The following is a 20031-nucleotide window of genomic DNA, read 5'->3' as shown; positions in this document are numbered from 1 at the left end:
ATCAAGGATAACAATATTACCCCCCTTATCTGCAGGGCGGACAACGATACTATTGTCCTCCATGAGGGATTTAAGGTCCTTTCTTTGTGGCAATATTTATTTATTTATATTTAATATTTGCATGTAAACAATGTGAGTTAAATATCGGAATTGCGTTTCAGGATATATTTATATCTGCATGTTTAAAGATGGCGCCAGCATGAAATGCACAAAAGTGGTTAATCCTATGTTAGTTACTAACTTTTGATGTACCATGTGACTTGAAGTGATTGGTGGGTTTAAAAATGCCTTCAGGCGCGAAAGATTTGTAACAACATCAGACGAAGGCAGTCGCCGTAACGCGTCATGTTTAAGACTGGCTAAATAAAAATATTCGTGTAACGAGTGAGGACCCCTGTGAGTGCTTCTTTTTACCCGGCTGGGAAGAAGAATGAGCGTGGATGGATATACGTGGTTTGCACTTCCGCGTTAAAGCACCCATCCGAGAGTGCGTTGGAGCCAAGTGCAAGAGCGAGAAATATATATATATATTATTTTTTTTTTTTTGTCCTTTATTTATTACTCTTCCTCATGAGCCCACCGAGTGCGTTGCCTTAAAATATTAAAATAATAATATTTTTCTTTTTTATTTAGTTATTGTATCTACTTAATTTTGTATAATCAGCTTCTGTCTCATTGCCTTTCAGCCTTGAGTATTTCATGGCATTTGTTTCCTTTCATAGTGCGTCATATCCCATTTTTGTCTGTGCAGTTCCCACATAATTCTTTCTCTCGTACTCCATGGTATGTTTATTGGTACATTTTTATCCCCTTGTATCTACCTACTTAAAAATGGTTGTATGTTAGGCAGACCTCACTTGCTTGTACACCTCTTACCAATGGATGTTCGTTTATCTCGTCTTCTTTTTGTTTTCTGTGCTCCCTCCGTGTATGTTGGAGCCGCATCTGATTCTATCTTTCCGTAGGTAGTCTGTATCCTCCTGTTGCCTATACGTTTTCCCCATTTTTTAGGGGAATTTTATCCCCCTTCTGTTTCCTTTTCCTCCCTATCCTCTCACTCTGCTCTCCATTTCCCTCCCTGCTCTTACTGCTGCCACTTCTGTTATGAAACAGTACTAAGTATATGTACTACCTTGATGTTTATAAATGCCTTCTTCTTCTTCAATGCTGATTAGAATAATGACTTGGAATGTCAAAGGTCTGAAAAACCCTATCAAACGTCAACATGTGCTATCTCACCTCTCTAGATTGCATTGTCAACTAGCTTTACTTCAGGAAAAACACACCTAACCGACAGGGATATCAACAGTGTAAAAACCATAGCTGGACACAATATTTGTACCTTCCACAGTGGAACATAAGAAAGGGCTGGCTATCTTGTGCCATAAAAGTCTACATATTTCTCGTTACACAAGAATGTGATGAAGAAGGTAGATGGGTATTGGTACAACTTATGACCAATAGTATCCTTATTTTGATTATTAATATATATGGTCCAACTCACCATGACCCCACTTTTTGGAGGATTATTACTGAGAAAGTCACTCAATATTATACATAAAATGTTGTTCTGAGAGGGGACTGTAATGCAATCCTTGATCCCTTTCTGGATCGCCACTCTTCCTCAAGGTTTCTACCACATAAAGCTCACAAGGCATCCAAAAAGGCTATCAAGCATACTGCGCTACCTGATTCATGGTGATTAGCACATCCGTCTCTTCAAGAATTCTCTTTCTATTTGGCTCCCCACTCCCCAGACTAGAATTGATTACGTATTCCTTAGAAACAACCTAAGCCAACGTTCAATTAACTCAGAAATAGGTTCAATTTTTTTCTTGGTTCATGCCCCGGCCAGTAACAATTATGAGGTTCTCCCAGATAAGGTATCTAGGTCTCACTGTAGGTTCAATAATTATCTTCTTTCTGATAAAATGTTAATAACTTTGTATGAGGCATTCATTCATGAATTCTTTGAAATTAATGATGCAGAAGTGACCTCTTTTCATTTTGTTTGGGACACATTTAAAGTGGTGATGTTCCCAACAAACAGAAGACTCTGCAGAAAGAATCTTATTCCTTTCTAAATGAAATTAGATGAATAGAACACAAGTATTTTATGCCTAAGATCAATAAAGATGACTTAGATGCTTTGATGGCAGCCAAGATCGAATTCTAGAAAACCTCCACGGAGAAAGCATGTGGTACTCTTCTTAAGATTAAAGGCAGATATTATGGAGGCAGAAATAAAACTGGGTTTCTGTTAGCAAATTACCTAAAATGTAGCAAAGAAAAATTGTGCATCAAAACTGTTACCAATCCATCTGGTAGTACTCTCTTTCTAGACTCGGCTATAGCTGAATGTTTTGCCTCATATTATCAAACCCTTTATACTCCCAAATCTACACCTTCTGAGGAAACTATCAAGCCATATTTTGCTCATTCTCCAAAGCATAAGTCCTCACTAATCGGTCTTGCTTCTCTTAAGAACCCATTGAGCAAAGCATTTAAAATCTTCCACTAGGGAAAGCATTTGGACCGGACAGGTTTATTGTCAAATTTTAGCTCCAGTTCTCTAAATTGCTTTTTCACAAATTATTCAAATCAATTACTCATTTCTCTTACTCAATAAAACCTCAGGTTGTTTTACAGAAGCTATGATTTGCCTTATTCCGAATAAGGACCAGGATCTTTCTCAATGCAAAAATTAACATTCCATATCACTAATAAATAGTGATTGTAAAATCTTTACTAAAGTTTTGGCCCTTCGACAAAAACATTTATGCCTGATCTGGTTGATGTTGAACAATCAGGTTTGTGAAAAATTTGAATATTGTGGATAATTTGAGGGTCCTTTTGAACATTCTCAGTAAAACCCCTAAATTCAAATACTCTTTTGCCCCAGTAGCTTTGGATGCCGAGAAAGCTTTTGAATGAGTGGACTGGAATTTTCTTATGCATGGTCCCCACTGGCATGGGTTTGGTACACAAGTTCCTCCAACTAATTTCCCTATTATGTTCCTCTGTCTTGGTTAATGGACTCCAATCGCATACTTCCCCCTTAAAAGAGGCACAAGCAGGGATGCCCTTTATTCCCTTTATTATTTATTATAACCCTGGAGCCTTTCTTATATAGTTTGAAGCATTTTAACACCTTTTTACATTTCCAGCTATATAATGTACATATTAAATTTACAGCATATACAGATGACGTCCTTCTTTACATCTCCAAACCAGAATTTGCTTTCTCATTTCTTTGAAGAGTTGGGTGCATACTCCAGAGTGTCTGGTTACAAACTTGAAATAGGCAAGTCCAAAGTGATGCCTTAAATAAAGTTTTCTTAAATCCTCTTTTGCTGGAACGGGCATCTTATGGACCCAGCATAAAATGAAATGCTTAGGAATCTTATATCGCAGCAATCTTAGGGATACACTTCATTCTAATATGGATGTCCTCCTTGCAAAAATAAAAAAAATTAATGCAGGCTGCACACCTCTATTCTTGTCATGGTGGGGTTACCTTGATACAATTGGTATTAAACATGGTCATAGTTGTTTTCTCGACTCCTCTAACCCTCTTTCCAATCTGTGGCACTGGTTGTAGCTCGATCTTACCTATCTGTTCTCTCATAAGCACATACTACATATGACTCATCCCCCAGTACTGAATACCAGCAATCATCACATTCCGGCTCTCTTTTCAAGCCCTATTTAATAGCTCACCTTTCTCCATTTGAGCACTTTGTTAAGAGTCCTATTTGGTATAATAAAAGGATTGGGATAAATGGCAAATCTCCCTTGGTTAAATAAGGGTCTATTTACACTTTCTCAGTTACTTTTCTTTAATAACGTCATTATCCCTTTTGAGACTCTCTCTTCTTTTTTTAATCTTTCTCTGAAATACCTCAAACAGTATCAGCTATTGGAAACACTGCTGGCTCCAGCCCTAGCCTCTCTCCCTATTTATTCCATGCAGGAACAAAGTCAACAAATTGCTCTCACTTGTATTACTTCCCTCTCCAAAGCATCAGTGATTTATAAAACACTGACTACTCCCCCTTCTGAAAGACCAATAAACCAAGTTGGAGCTGATTTGGGAATTGGATAGGTTTCCAGTTAGCCCGTATCAATCTGGCAGCCAATCTAACTCAAACATTATATTATTTTTATATCAGACTTTATCATACACCAGCACATATGTTTAAGCTCAAATTACTCAAACAGGACACCTGTTGGTGTTGTAATAATAATCCTGCTACCTGCCTTCACTTGTTCTTTTTGTGTCCTAAGGTGTCTTACTTTTAGGTTCAGGGCTGGACAAGGAAAGGAGATGTCACTCAGGTTCACATCTCATTCTCCATTGTTGGATTGTTTTCTGGGGAAGTAAGTAATTCATGACCTCCATAAAGAATGCTTTGCATACAGGGAAAAAAAAATGGTCCGACGTGCAAAAACAGAAGGTACAATAAAGAACATTATTGCAGGTTATGGGAGTTAACATTCTAACATGGAATGTAAATGGTTTGAGGGTCAGAAGTAGAAGACATAGAATATTTGAACACCTAAAAAACATGAAGTGTGATATAATAATTCTTCAAGAAACACACCTCCTAAAAAAAGAGTGGGAAGAAATTTTAAAGAAGCAAAGGTAGGTGGATGCTTATACATGCACATATCAGGCCTGCCGTGTTAAGGGTGTGAGTATTCTTTTTAAAAGGTCAGCCAATGCAACAATAGAATCATCCAATTGTGATTCGAAGGGGAGATGGACCGTAGCAAAAGTATGCCTGAGCGGGGTTAGCTGCGTAATAGCTGGATACTATGGTCCAAATTTGGACAATCCTACCGCAATGCAGGCATTGTATATATATCTTCTGGATGCTTCAGCGCAAATTATAATTGGAGTAAATTTTAATTTGGTCATAGATCCTAGGAAAGATAGGCTACCAGTTAGGCACATCGTAATCCTGCCTAGAATGAAGAGTTGCTTAAAGCATTATCTAGAAGACTTAGGCTTGATAGATATCTGGTGAGAAAAGGGATTAAAGTCTCATAAGTTTACATTCAAGAATAAAAAACTGGGTTAATCGTTAAGAATTGATTACTTCCTAGTAGATAAGACCTTATGTAGCAAAGTGAAGAGGGTAGAACATCTCCTGGCACACCTTCTGACCACTCAGCAGTACAGCTGGAGGTGTGCCTGCAGAAGACACAAGATATTCCTAGATGGACATTAGACAGAACTCTGCTTCTAGACCCCGAGATAGTAGAACATTTGAGAGTTAAAATAAAGTCTTTTTTTACAATAAGTACAAATGAGACATCAAGGCAGGTGTGGTGGGATGCATATACGGCCACAATACGAGGGAGTTTAACCAGCATAGGAGCCTACAGGCATAAGAATTTTAAGAATGAGATTTGCTAGTTAGAAAGAGGAATTCTAGCCTTAGAAAGGAGAATGGATGAGAAGTATATTGCACATAAAAAAGAGACGCTAGAAGTGGAAAGGAACAAGCTAAAGGATGAGCTCACCAACAGCCTAGAAGCTAAAATTAAAGACAAGTGGGAGGCTAGTAAACTATCTCACTATCACTACGGTGAGGGTTGTGGAAAAATCTTGGCTTGGAAAACTAAGACAGAACAAAGCCGTAATAAAATTTTAAGTATACAGGAGGAAAATTAAGTGGATCCAAGTATGGAAGAAGCAGAGATTAGGACGGCATTTAGAAGCTTCTTCAAGAACTTGTATACTGAGGACATAAGGGTTGACGAACAGCAGATCGAGGACTACCTCAAGATTTGGATAAAGCAGGCATTACCAGATAATTATAGGGCCAGGCTCAAGGCTAAAGTAACAGAAGAAGAAGTCATGGGCGTAGTAAAAGAGTTAAAAAAAAGCATAAGTAGCAGGCCCAGATGCGTTGCCAAAGAGCTTTATAAGTCCTTAAAAGAAGAGCTTGTCCCCCAGCTGACTGAGTTATTTAACAAGTTATTTGAAGAGGGGCAGGATTTGTTGAAATCATGTGAAGTAGCGACAATATGCATCTTATTAAAACCAGGGAAGGACTCAAAACACTGTGAGTCTTGTAGACCACTGTCTTTGTTGAACAGCGACTACAAGATATACACCCAAATACTGGCAAGAAGATTGGGCCAGGTAGTCGGCACCCTGATACATGAGGATCAAAAAGGTTTCATAAGGGGTAGACAGATACATGAGTTAAAACACGAGCTGGTGGGAGCAATAGATGTGGCTACTAAGGAATGATCCCCCTTATCTATAATCACATTTTACGCTGCAAAAGAGTTCTATAGGGTCAGTTTGGTCTATCTGCACAAAGTACTAGCAGAATACAACCTGGGAAGTAGCTATATAACGGCAGTAAAGACTCTATACAAAACCCCACAGCACGTATATCAGTAAACAGAGCCCTCACAATCAACATAAATATCGGGAGGGGAACAAGGCAGGGATGCCTCCTCTCCCCACTACTGTTTGACCTTTACATAGAGCCTTTAGCAAATGCATTGAGGCATAATCAGAGGATAACCCCCTTTATGTATAAAGCATGGGTCAAGAAGTTTGCACTCTATGCAGATGACCTAATGATATTAACGGATGACCTAGCAGGCACACTTCCAAGAACAATAGACGTGCTCAAACTACTTGGGAAATTATCAGATAAATCAACAGAAAACCCGAAGTCATGCAGTGGAACACCCAGAGCAACATTCCAATAGTAAAACAACAGATAAGGTACCTTGGGTTCCAGGTAGTGAGGGAGATTGGGAAAATAGCACAAGCAAATTTTAATTAGAGTGGTTGCAGAATCCAAGAAACTCTTAAATGCATGGAAAAGCTTACCACTGTCCTTCTTGGGCAGTTCTAACTTGATGTTACTCCCCAAATTCACATACATTTTTAACACCATGCCCCTAGAATTTAGGAGAGAGTAGTTCAACAAGATACAGGCAGATATTAGCAGTTTAATATGGGCCTCAAGAGGAGTTAGAATAGCCTGGAAAAAGATCAGGAGGAGGAAGGAGCACAGAAGGATTGCTAGCCGGACATGTATAAGTAATATAGGGCTTTTCGCTTTAAGAACATCAGAGTGCTATTTAAAGAAAACAACTATACCCAGCCTACCTGCAAGCCATGACAACATCTAAAGGAAGTCATTTTCTATACAAATTTGATAATACAAAATTTAAAAAAAGTTAAACTGAAGATTCTAGAGTCAGCTGACAAATTATGGTTCCAAGCCAGGCGTTTATGGAATATCTAGTACTACAGTGATAATGCCCCAATCTGTGACTCGCCAGGAATGCCAGAATGCTTAGGAGACATGTTATTAACTCCACTGAGAATAGGGGGAGTAGTAGAGTGGGGCCAGATAATAACAGAAAAATCACTAGTCGGATGAGACCAATTATCGCAGCTAACCAATGCGACAATTTCTAAATTTGAATTCTACCAGCTATCGAGTTGGATAAAGACTCTAGGGAAAGATGGCGCAGGAAACGTGGAGCTAGAGACTAAAATCCAAGGGGGAGTAATGAAGAAAGAAGTAGCACAGTGGTACTGGTATTTCATTATCAGCAGGAGAGGAGGAGTTCAGCTTGCCCACAGAGATCCGGGGGAAAGACCTGCCGACGCTTGACACCCTGAACCTATGGCAAGTATCAATGTCTACATGCTGGCACATAGTCAAATCTGCTCCCCTAAAAAGGAATCATTTATTCACAATACATTGGACACAAACGAAATAGTCCAAGCTGATGAGGGGTGGGTGGAAAAGTGTCCCAAATGTGGCGAGGAGAGAGCGGATGATGTCCATATAATAATAATCCACATTTGTAAAGCGCACAATCACCCATAAGGGTCTCTAGGCGCTGGGGGCCGTCGGGAAGATTAAGTAAACTATTGCCCAGAGTCACATGGTGCTGGGCTAATCTGCCTCCGGTGCCGGGGATCGAACCGTGATCCCCAGATTCCGGAGTCAGTCGCCCTAGCCACGGAGCCACACCTCTTCCTCTCCATATACTCTGGAGGTGCCCTAAACTAAAAGCCTTTTGGACAGATGTGGGTAAGATTCTCCCAAAAGTACTTCAGCAGAACATAGAGGTAAACTTGGGGTTAGTCATGTTTGGGGTGAGGAGCATTAATGGTAACGATAGCAGGGAAGGACTTAGCCTAAGCAAAAAACAGAATAGTTCACTATACCTTTTGATATTACTAGCAAGGCTGGAAATATGCATGAAATGGATTTAAATTAACCCGCCAACATTAGCGGAATGGATGGGATCAGTTATCAGGACAAATAAGCTTGAGCGAGCAGGCACACGAAGTAAAAGGCAAGAATTTTGGGATATGTGGAAAAGTTATAGCCATTGTCATAACCATAGATTGGATTGTTACAATTTGCATTCTACATTGCTAGCAGCTTATCGTGACACATTGTGGGAACCTTTGACTTGATATTTAACTTTACATGCTAGTAATACAGTTTACTACCTTTCTATTTTGTTATATAATGCTTGGCTTTAACACATTATTATTTTTATTTTTATTTTTTTGCTTTTAGCATTGTATAATGCATTTATATATTGTTTTTCAGGAAATTCTTTTTACTATAGTATATTAAAAGTGTAGTATCTTCTCATCTTCTTTCTCTCCCTTTTCTCTAACTTTATTTTCTCCTTCACTCCTTTCTTACAATTATTTTCTTTTTTTCTCTCCTCTGCTTACTTGTATACCTTCCAGCTTTTAATTTAAGGCTTTTGCTTATAGTCTTGTTGTTAGCATATCCTTCTTACTGTACTTTATTTACTAAATGGAATGTTTTGTTGGCATTCATATATTGCCATTTTGCCTGAATAAAAATACTAAACTATAAAAAAAGAAGTGGGGGAACAGCTAGGTTTCCTATGGAGAAGCTCCAGTTGGTTACACTGTCAAAACATGTTATGCAGCATCTGCACCACAGCACCTGCACCACAGGGCTGCTGGGTCAATGCATTGGAATACTGCCCTGTTTAGGGCAGGCTGTGTAGCACACTGTTTTTCTCTCTGCGGTTACCATGTGAGGCATGCAAATGTGGGCGAGAAAAAGTGATATTTGCCCCCCTTAAATGGGGAGGAACTCTATTTGTTAGTGCCATTATTTGGAATTTTACAAACAAGCAGTGTTCTCCACCTTTGGGATTTTTGCTGACATACAAGAATAACAGGACACCGTTGTTATCTGAAAGCATGCAAAGGTGTTGGTGAATGCTAGATTGGGTGTGAATCCTACCACCAGACAGGTAGAGACGAAGGCCACTCCCACATGAGAGTGCTAACAAGCCTCTTGCCAACATCACAGTGGCTCCCTATGACATGAAGACCCTTCTCTAAGATACCTTATAACTATACACAAACATGCAGTTTTTTCATATACAAAAGCCTTTCAATTACACTTATCTCTGGTGCTTATCTATCAAATGCCACATTATATTGCATCATTGCGCATGCTGTGACAGCCCGCTGTGATATGCTTTTGGAAATGAGGGCATCTTAAACAGTGATGATGTACTCTTGATGCATCTCGCCATGGGCTATTTGGGATCCACTCAGAACATAGCTGCTTGACCATGAATTGGAAATGGGTGATTGGGCCTCTGATGCTGAGGTGCGGGTGAAGGGGCTGCTGGCAGTGCCTTTGAGAAAGGGTGGCAGTGATGCTGCCTGTTGAATGAGGGTGATACCTGTGGTCCCACACTGAATTCGCTAGACTCCTGTCCTGTTATGAGTGGAAGATCGGATGAGAGAGAAAAGTTCAGTGCATAGGCGGATGGCAAGCATTGTCAAGAAGCAGTTCTATACCCCGTGATGGGTCGGCAGTTTGCTACATATGATCACGCTGAAAATGCTAGATGTGTCTACATGGGCTTACTACGGATTTCCTTCTCCTTGCTTCTCCCAAGACTTGAGTGCACAATGCACTTGTTGGAATGATGTAATATGCTAATCTTCAGGTTATGCTGTTCTGAGCACTGTGTTATTATTATGCTGTAATGTGCTTCTCTCTAAGTTTGTTAAATCTAATAAAGGGAGAAAAAACTGTGATGATGAACTTGAAATTCTGGTTGAACTACAGAGAAATGCTATCATAGTGTAAATATGGTTTTACTCAAGCCTTGCCTACAGGAGCATGCATTCTTCAATTCGCTTACCTTCATTTGCTAATTCAAATTCTTCCTAGTAGGGCAGGTAATAGGTAATGCAGATCGCAACACAACTTAATATGGAGAGAGACCAATCAGTATGAGTTGGCATGTCTGTGCATGTTGCTTTTTATGGCAAATATTATTAGAAGTAACTTTTTAAAAGGAATTCTTAGTTGCCAAATGGTTTAAAATCACATCCAAAGAAAATATTACAATATAAATTGAAAATAAGTTGCTCCATAATCACCGTATTGAACAGCTCCTTTAAATGATAACTGTCGCTTTAAAATGTAAAAAAAGTCCCTCCATGTACAATTCATACAATTCCCCTACAGCTGTTCATACTTCACTGACTCCTACCCAGCAGCAAACACATTTTCTCTAATGCTGCTTTATTCTAGATTTTGCAATTAGCATGGTGATATAGTAAAAAAAATTCTGATGACATGGGTCCATATGTATCAAGCTCCCCAGTTTGCGATTCTGAAATTGCGATTTTTTGCGAATCGCAATTTCAGAATCGCAAAATGGTATGTATGTAGGAAATCGCAATAAAATAGTGATTTCTTAAAAATCGCTATTTTCAATGCGATTCCCCCAATAACGATTTTTTAAGTAAAAAAAAATCGCACTTTTGCGATTCCTTAACGGAAAAAAACGCAAAATTGCGAATTTCGCGAATCTGCTAATCTGAAACTCAGGTGCAGCTTGATGACATCACAAACAGGAAGTGTGAGTACCCATGCTGCACCTGAGTTCCAGAATCAGAGTGAGAGGCTGGAAGGAGGGCTGAGGCAGCAGTGCAGTGCTACAGAGAGGGGAGAAATAGCTACGCAGGAGCAGTAGGGTGAAAGCCAGAGAAAGAGGAAACCGAAGTTTTCTGAAAGGGAACAGGAGGTGCTCATTCAGGAAATGGTGCACAGTCACGAGCTGTTGTTTGGCAACAATTCACTCAGAGTGCCAGAGACCAGGAAAAGAAGGATATGGGCGGAGATACAAGCAAAAGTGAATTCCATCGGTGTGACCCACCGCAGCGTCGAGGAATTGCGGAAACGCTGGTACGATATGCACCAGCATTCGAACGAAAGGGTTGCTGCCTGGCTGCAGGAGGCAAAAGAGACAGGAGGAGAGACATCCACTGCCCCAGCTTCAACACCAATGGTGGAACTGGTGGAGGCTACCTTACAACCGGAGAGTGTGAGCGGCGTGGCTGAGCTAGACAGCTCCAACCCCCCAGGACCAAGATAAGGTAAGAAGTATGCCATCACACCCCTGATACTGCCCTACCCCACCCACACACCCATGAGAGACCCAGGACACATCCCAAATGTCAATACAGTGCAGGCACACACACAACCACAGCAATGCATTATGGGAGATGTAGTCACATGAAGCAAACAGTGGAACAGTGAATCCCAGCTACTCTCAAGCAGTATGTGTGCATGAGTGAAGGCATTGTACAGATAGTCTGGACCCATGTAATGAAGCAAAAAGTGTAATTTATTGCATTACCAATGCAATACTGGACAGTAAGTTAATGTGTGCATTTACGTCCACAGCACTACAGGAAAGACAGGGCCAGAGGCGTGGAAGGGAGGAAGAGTCCCACAGCGTTGCAGAACGAGGGCAAGTGGAGGAGGAGGATGATGAGGGCAGCCAGTCATATCACCCAAACGCCCCCGGCGCATTGCAGTGGCTCCATTGCCACCTCTGGAAGACGAACTGGGTGGCACTGAGTCCCAGGGACAGTCTGTGCCAGAATCAGGACCACGAGCTGTTCCATGTCCCACACCTGTCATTCCATCTAGGCGCAGGGTCCGCCCATCCCCAGATACATCTGCGGTGGGAGATGAGTCCGTGTTCCGCGGCCTTGAGGGAAACATGCTTCAGGCACAGCTCCTGCAGGGGAGAGGTATACGTCAGATACAAAAACAGCTTAGGGTGGGCATCAGGGGCAATATGGGTGGCCTGGAGGCACTCTGTGGGGAAATGCATGCGGACCGTGCTGCTAGGCGCTGTGAAACTCAGCGCCTCCACACACGCCTTGAGCTCTTCACAAGTGCTGTAAACCGACTGGCCTCAGCCACCTCAATCCAGACCAGGCGCAGCATTAGCATGCAGCGGGAGGTAGCTCACAGCAGTAAGGACATGGCCAGGGGTTTACTACAGGTGACATGCGCTGTGGATCAGCTGCGTGCAGTTGCCACAGGTGGGACAGGTGTCCTCAGTTCCCTAGAGGAGGATGCACAGTCAAGCCGCAGTAGCCTCACTCCACCCCCCAACAGGGAAGGCGTCGTAGTGAGCGTCATGACAGGGTTGCAGGTGCCAATGATGAGGAGAATGTGCAGGCGGGGCGCAGGGCAATGAGACGTCAGCGCCGCCGGATGAGGTGCCAGGACTTACAAATACCAACGGGTAGATCAACCCAGTGCAAGGATGAGTGACTAATCTTTTTAAATGCACTGTGAATGGAACATGTGCGTGATAACACTATACACAATGTGTGCAACACAGGCTGTGTGATGTCATGATTCCTGATTTTAGGGAAATTAAACACAGTTAATCCTGAATACATAGCATTGTGTCACCATTTATCACCTGGAAATAGTTCTGTGTTATGTCATCTGGCCTCTGTCGCCCAGCTGCTGCTCCAATCACACCGGCTGGCTTGCGTCCTTGAGCTGGCCCCTCCTCATCTGATGTGTCAGATTCGCTGAGCTCCACTGGGGTGCCTTTCCTAGTGGCAATATTATGCAGCATGGCACACACAACCACCATCTTGCAGCAGGTCTCCCGGCTGTATTGCAGGGCTCCTCCACTCTTATGCAGGCATCTGAAATGGCTCTTGAGGATGCCAAAGGTCCGTTCAATGGTACTGCGGGTGGCAATGTGGGCACTGTTGTACCTCCGCTCCCTTGCGTTTGCAGGATTTAAGTATGGGGTCAATATGAAGTCCCGGACTGCATACGCAGTGTCACCTGTGAGGTAAGGGAAAATAGGTTACTCACTGTCCTGCCACTGCTGTGCTTTACTGTTGTGTCACTGTTTCCTATGCAATTACCTAGTAGTAAGCCCTCTCCAAACTCCCCATTAGTGAGTCGACGGTGGATCCCACTGTGGCGAAAGATGAAAGAGTTGTGTGTGCTGCCTGGGTATTTGGCTACAATGTCAGTGATGATGTGTTTGGCATCACACACCACTTGTATATTCAGAAAATGGTATGACTTGCGGTTCCTGAACACATACTCATTGTGGGAGGGGGGATATGGCAACATGTGTCCAATCTATGCATTCTATGATGTGGGGGAAATGTGCGAATTGATAGAACCCTTGCTTGGTCTAGTCTAGTGCCTATGGGGTGTTTGGGAAGTGAATGTGGTATTGCATCCTCTGTACCATGGCATCAAGGAATGCGTGGAAAAAACACGACAATGCACTCTGTGACACCCCTCCTACTGATGCTATCACCCCCTGGAAGCTGCCTGATGCCAAGAGGTGCAGTGAGCACAGGACCTGGATGTGGGTGGGGATGAACTGTGTCCTGCGGTACACACCCGTTACGACGCAACTTTTACTCCGCACTACCATTACAACGCGGGCATTACAACGCATGGCATTACAACGCATTGCGCTGGGGGGCGCTCTAGGATAAGAGGTAAGTTTAATTTACTATCCAACACCTTCCCTAGGGTCCACGGGGACTGGAGTTAGAATAGTAAATTATACTTACCACTATCCAGCACCCCAAAGCGCTATGCGTTGTAACGGTATTCGTTGTAAATACCGCGTTGTAATGGTACGCGGAGTAAAAGTATGCGTTGTAACGTCATACATCCGTGTCCTGCGTGTGGGGTGCACAAGAATGGGTTTGAGTTCCTCAATTAAATCAAGGATGCTCTCTTCATCCAGCCTGTAGTGTGTATGGATGTCCTCCTCAGTCCGATGGAACAGGGTAATCCGCGCATGGCATATCCTCTCCTGGCGTCTCCTCCTCTGTGCAGCAGCTCGGAGTCGCAGCCTCCTGGCTATCACGTACCGCCCAGCCATTGTGGTGAAAAGTCTGTTGCATTGTGGGACTCCTTAAATAGTTTGCACCTGGTTACCACCTGCTCCTCCTTGGTGTTAAATGCGATTCTCAAAATTGCGAATTTCGACAAATAGCTAATTGCAAATTTTTCATACATTACCCTGCAATTTCTTATTTTGCGATTACTCGTTTGCGATTTTCGCAAACTAAGAAATCGCAAAATTCGGATTCGCTAGAGAAATCGCAGATTTCTGGGGCTCCCAACGTAAGGAATCGCTAATTTTGCGATTTCTTATTTTGCAATGCGAATTTGCTTCATACATTCCAAATAGCGATTTATCATTCGCAAACAATGTTTTTTGCGATTCGTAGCATTTGCGAATGAAAAATATCTTGATACATATGGCCCTAAATGTGTTATGAACCATCAAACCACAGTCTAATAATGCAGTTTTTGTATATTGTGAAAAATTATTAAAATATTTGGACCCATTGAAAGCAAAAACCTCCTCCCAGAATTATACTTTTGGACAGGACTGTGCAGTCCGAACTTTCATAGAAGAGCAGCTAAACCACCAATATTGGTCTTGTGCAAAAAGCATGTGTCCATTAAATGAGATATTCTTCTGGTATGAACGCCCCAAAGTCTAATTACATTTAAAAAATAATATTTCCAATATATCTATTGTCAAAATAAGTCTACTTATTGTCCCATTTTTGTGCACTATTAGTAAAGCAATCAGTGTTAACTGCACTGTGAGGCTTTTTACATGTTCCTAAACTTCGGATTTCCCTATTTTCTCTAAAGTCATAAATCAAGTCTACAGAATAATAGATTAAGATGAGGGCTCGTAGTTAATATGAGAATTTTAGTCATTCCAATTTTGCTGCCAACCCAATGTTGCACAGACATTGAAAAAACCTTTCTCATGTATGTCTAAGTCTTGTAGTCTGGATTAATCAGTCGGATAGAAAAATTCGTGAAAAAATTTGTGTTTTCACATGAACAATTGTATATCCTCCAAGTTCCAGTTTAAGCAGGACATGGCAAGGCAGTTCTGACAATACTAGTCCTACTGTAGCAGGGTTAAAACTTTTTTTGCATATAAACTGAGGTAACATGGTGTGCAAAATAGCTATGGTTTGGGATGAGGCCTCAGTAATTACAAGTGGCTGAGATTAATTCAAGCATTCCATCCATCACTTTTTTTAATACTTCCGTGTGTCCCCCTAAGTGGGACAGGTATGCCCAGACGTGGTTCCCGTGCACACTGTTTAAATAGAACCAAGCTGTATTAAGCTGATGAGCCCATAACTAGTGGTTTGCTTAGCAGTTTGAGCTGGACTGATTGAAGCTGAGTCAAGACGGATTTGCATATAGCTGTGACTGTGACTGAGTGACTGAGATAAATGACCCCAGTCAGTGACTGAGATAAATGTGACTGAGATAAATGCATGCATTCCAGCCATCACTTTTTGGTATATTTTAGTATGTCAATTTGATGGCAGGCCTACACATGTTGGGCTCTTGCTCATTCCAGAAGACATCTGCAATTCTGGCTGGCATATTACAGGGTGCCTTTTCTGCATTCCTGCCATCCGTGTTGGATGCCATCATCAACCTTACACTGCAGCATCTCCAAAAACCAGCCAACAACAATTAGTCACCAAGCAAGGTTTTTATGACATTGCAGGATTCCCTCATGTGCTTGGTGCAACAGATTGAACACATGTGCAATTGGTACCACCTGCAGCTACTGCACATATTTTGAGAAATCAGAAGCACAATTATTCAATAAATGTGCAGGTGATTGTGGATCATCATGGACTTTTTTACCAATGTCCTAGCAAAGTACACTGGAAGTGCCCATGATGCCTATATATTCAGGTACAGTACAATCAGCAAGCGATTTGAGAGCGAAGGAGATGGATATGGACTACTGATTGGTAAGTAAAAAAACATATTCATATCTCTTAGTTTAAATACAATATATGATTCCCAAGGTTAGAGTAAATATGTAGTTGAATGTACACATAGTGGTTGCAGTGAAGCAAGTGTCTACTGCCGGATGTCTACTGTCACACACAATGCAGGACAACCAACAAAGTAATATTTTCAATGTGATGGCTCAGTGTGAGAGGACACACCCACAATACCAGCATAGCTATTGCCATTAACTCACATTCCATGTGGTGAATCCCCATGCGATGTCTACCAACAACACACTCACCCGTGTAACATTATGGGAGAGCATATGTGTAATGGGGTGGAAATACAGTATAGATAAGAAGATAAAAAAAATAAAGGTAGTCAGAATTCTGTGATCCTCTTAACATGTGTGCTGCAGATGGTAGTATATATATGTAGACAAAATTCCTAGGAGTACTAAATCCATGGCTCGATCTAATGTACATATCTGTGATGCACACCACATAAATCAGTAATTATCAATTATTCTCAAATATATTGATGCAATGCATGAGAATGACCATGATGCACCTATAGAAATACTAACATCAACAAATGTTATGTAACTCCACATAAGAATGATTGTTTGTGTAAAAGTGAAATAAACAAGACGTTCAAGTCACCTTAAAGATGTGCTTGTCTGGGGTGCAAGCGAATACATAACTATTGCCCACATATCCCTGGCACCTTGTGAGACACAAGGCAAAAGTAGAGGTTGAGTTCTCACATACTAAGGCCTCACAGTTTTTGCATGGTTACAATAAGTAACATATCCTTCTAACAATAAATCATAACCTGTGTGTTACGGAAAAACATGTACAACATGTACAGATAAGAACCATATACATGCAGACGAATAAACAAAGTGATGAGGACATGTGTGCAGATGACTGTCAGTTCTTCTAGCAACAACTTGTACCAACTACTTTACTAGATTGACTTAGCCATGTTGTCGGTATAAATATATCTATCAAATATATCGTATGTATAAACATAATGTTGCTGTATGAACAAAAAATATTGAATGAATATGATGCATGGATTAGAATGGTTAATGGTTCCAATAAGCAAAGGCTTTGAAATTACATGTGTATCTGATCTACAATAAAGAGTTTGGCTTTGATATATCAGTGTGTTTCTATACAAACCAAAGTAATGCTTGTGTGGCTGAGATTGTGGCAGTCTCTGATACCAATCAACATAACTTGCCTTATGTTATGAGCATCATGTTAACTACATCCAACATTAACGTGTACGTTTAAATTAACACATTTTGTGATGTTTTGGCTATACAAAACGTGATCAATTTCCTTAATTTTATTTACCTATGGATGTTGTTTACTATTATATTTTACACTGGTAGAAACACCCTTGCATAGTACAATATATGTAAAACATGTATTTTTAAAATACAGTTTAATATAAACTTCCTAAATGTTAACCTTCAAATGTATGCTTGATCCATAGTTGTTCAACATATATGTTGAACCCAACAAGCACATTTAAATTCACAACTATTTCTAATATGTAATTCAAATTCTTATTTCATCAGATCAAGGATATGGTCTCTAACCATGGATTATGACCCCCTTCACAAATGCACAGAATGATAGTCACAAGAGATACAATTCTGCATTGAGGAAAATCAGCACTGATGTTTGGGGTACTTAAATCTTGGTTTCCATGCCTGGATAAATCAGGCAAATAACAGCTATAATCACCACCAATGGTGTGCAAAATAATTATTGTATGTGCAATATTGCACAACACATGTGTAAAGAATGATGTCATATAGGACTATGAATGTACAATCACGTCAGAGGATAAGGAGGATGAAGAATCACATCATGAAATTGTGCACTCAATGGCAGGCCGTGCTATATGAGACAATATGGAGGCAATGTTTTTGCTTAGTCCTATAAAAGTTCATCTAAAGCCATTAGATTGTTGTGCAATGTTAATAAACATAACATGTATGTTTAAAAACAAGATTTACAAAGTCATGGTGCTGTGTTTGTGTGATTGTCAATCAATAGGCTGCTCAAAGTTTTTGTTGAAGGTGTGAGGTGTGAGGTGTGGTTACTTACAATGTCTGACATCACAACCATTAACAAGGCAAATGAGTGATATATTTTGGATGTAGGATGATACTTACGTACAGCAACTTAACGCACACCAACTTGTGTCTGGTGACAAATTTCTATAAATGTAATGCCATCACAGTAGTATACAAAAAGGGGGTGGGAGACCCAATATACCCTTGCGGGTTCGGGCAAATGTACAGCAGTGGTATAGCTGATATTGTGTCAATCTGTCACCATCAAAGTAGCTTATCCGTGATACTGGCCAACACCTAATGAATAATGCACATTGGCCATAACAGTTACAAAGGATGACAAGTGGCAGTTGGGAGTCTATATGGGGGGTATTCATAAAAAAACAATACAAAGATCATGTGTTACACAACATGTAATGCTGTCAATTATTCTACTTACTCACAAATCAGTGACAGTTTAATATAAGGTATGTATTGTCTGCTATTTGCTAACTGTGGCTTGTACTTAGGAAATTACATACATACTAGTTGAGGAACTGAAGTGTGTGAATACTTCACATAGATACAAATGGTATATATTGAGCAATGGTAAAGCATTCAGTGTAGCATGGTTTTTCATTTGCAGTCTGAAATAATGTGGTCCAAAGGAAGTAACTTCATTTTGGAAGCTTCCATAGAGACGGTGTCTTTCATAAAGAATATATGTGTACCAATGTCTATGCATAGATTACATTTCACATAGCAAAACATCCAGAGTTTTCAGAATTTGAAATTAGGAATGTTGTGGGTGAGGCACTGGTACTAAGCGCAACCTCAGTGTCACAAACAATGTAAGGTAACAGAGAATGTTCTGAAAAAATGGAAATATATCCGCAATTAAGTCAATGTGCTTAAGCTCCAGTTGCAATTGTTTTCAGGAACATTTTAAATGTTACTTTAACTTGAACACTTTCACTATCATTTGTGTGTATGCTTTATGCGGTTGTCTAATGCAGGTAAAGACTTGCAAGTCATTGTAAAATATCTGTAGGCATGACGCTTCTTGTGCCCACTTTACATTACATATGTATAAGCTGCAGCATGGATGTAAACATGCATGAACATTATAAATGCCATGTGAATCCAGATGTTGGAATACTTGCAGCACTGGGACTCTGCACAAATCCCAAAATTTAACAAATGGATAAGTAACATGCATAGATATTTGCATATCACTTCTCAATGTACACTTTCAACATGTAATGCATATGGCTACACACAGAAATGTTATTTTAAGGTGATGTAAATAATATTCAATGAGAACTAGCTCTGGTTTAAATTGTTTGTATGTCTGCGGGTGGAGGAAAACCATTAGGTTTTATGAAGGCCCTCACCCACCAACCTAGTTGGTGGCATGCTTCATCATCGGGCCCCACCCTAGATACCGAGTGTACCTCAGGTGTGCTTCAACGCCAGATTACTGCAGAGCGGATTTTTTGGTTTGTGAGGGTGCTGTGAGTGTGCTCTGAGTGAGGTTTAAAATACTGACCTGGGTGTCCCAAAGACTGTTTTAATGGTGGGCCCAGGCAGTCAATAAAAACAAAGGATTTCGGACGTGCACGGTAGGCTTATGGCCTTCGACGTCCTGTGCGGTCAACTAGTTTCAGCCAGGCCTTTTCTTCTACTGGCTTTCGTCAGGACCTTATATGTGTAGGGTGTTACAGGGGTTTGTATGAGTTTGTCAGTGCCCTGTGTGTAAAGCACACGCTACGGTGCTTATATGTGCAAGAGGTG

General features: G+C 40.8%; 1 long non-coding RNA gene across 1 annotated transcript in view; it reads left to right on the top strand.

Moving 5' to 3' along the window:
- LOC144820034 (uncharacterized) overlaps positions 1-17852 on the top strand; it is a 41299-nt gene extending 23447 nt beyond the window's left edge. The window contains exon 4 of the long non-coding RNA XR_013607681.1: positions 17755-17852. This is a non-coding gene — a long non-coding RNA (uncharacterized LOC144820034). The remainder of the gene's footprint in view (positions 1-17754) is intronic.
- Positions 17853-20031: the final 2179 nt, after the last annotated feature.

The sequence above is a fragment of the Lissotriton helveticus genome, chromosome 2_1 (genome assembly GCF_964261635.1).
Source record: "Lissotriton helveticus chromosome 2_1, aLisHel1.1, whole genome shotgun sequence".
NCBI classification, from domain to species: Eukaryota; Metazoa; Chordata; class Amphibia; order Caudata; family Salamandridae; genus Lissotriton; species Lissotriton helveticus.
The sequence above is the reverse complement of the archived record's forward strand: the minus strand, read 5'-3'. Positions and strand labels throughout refer to the sequence as shown.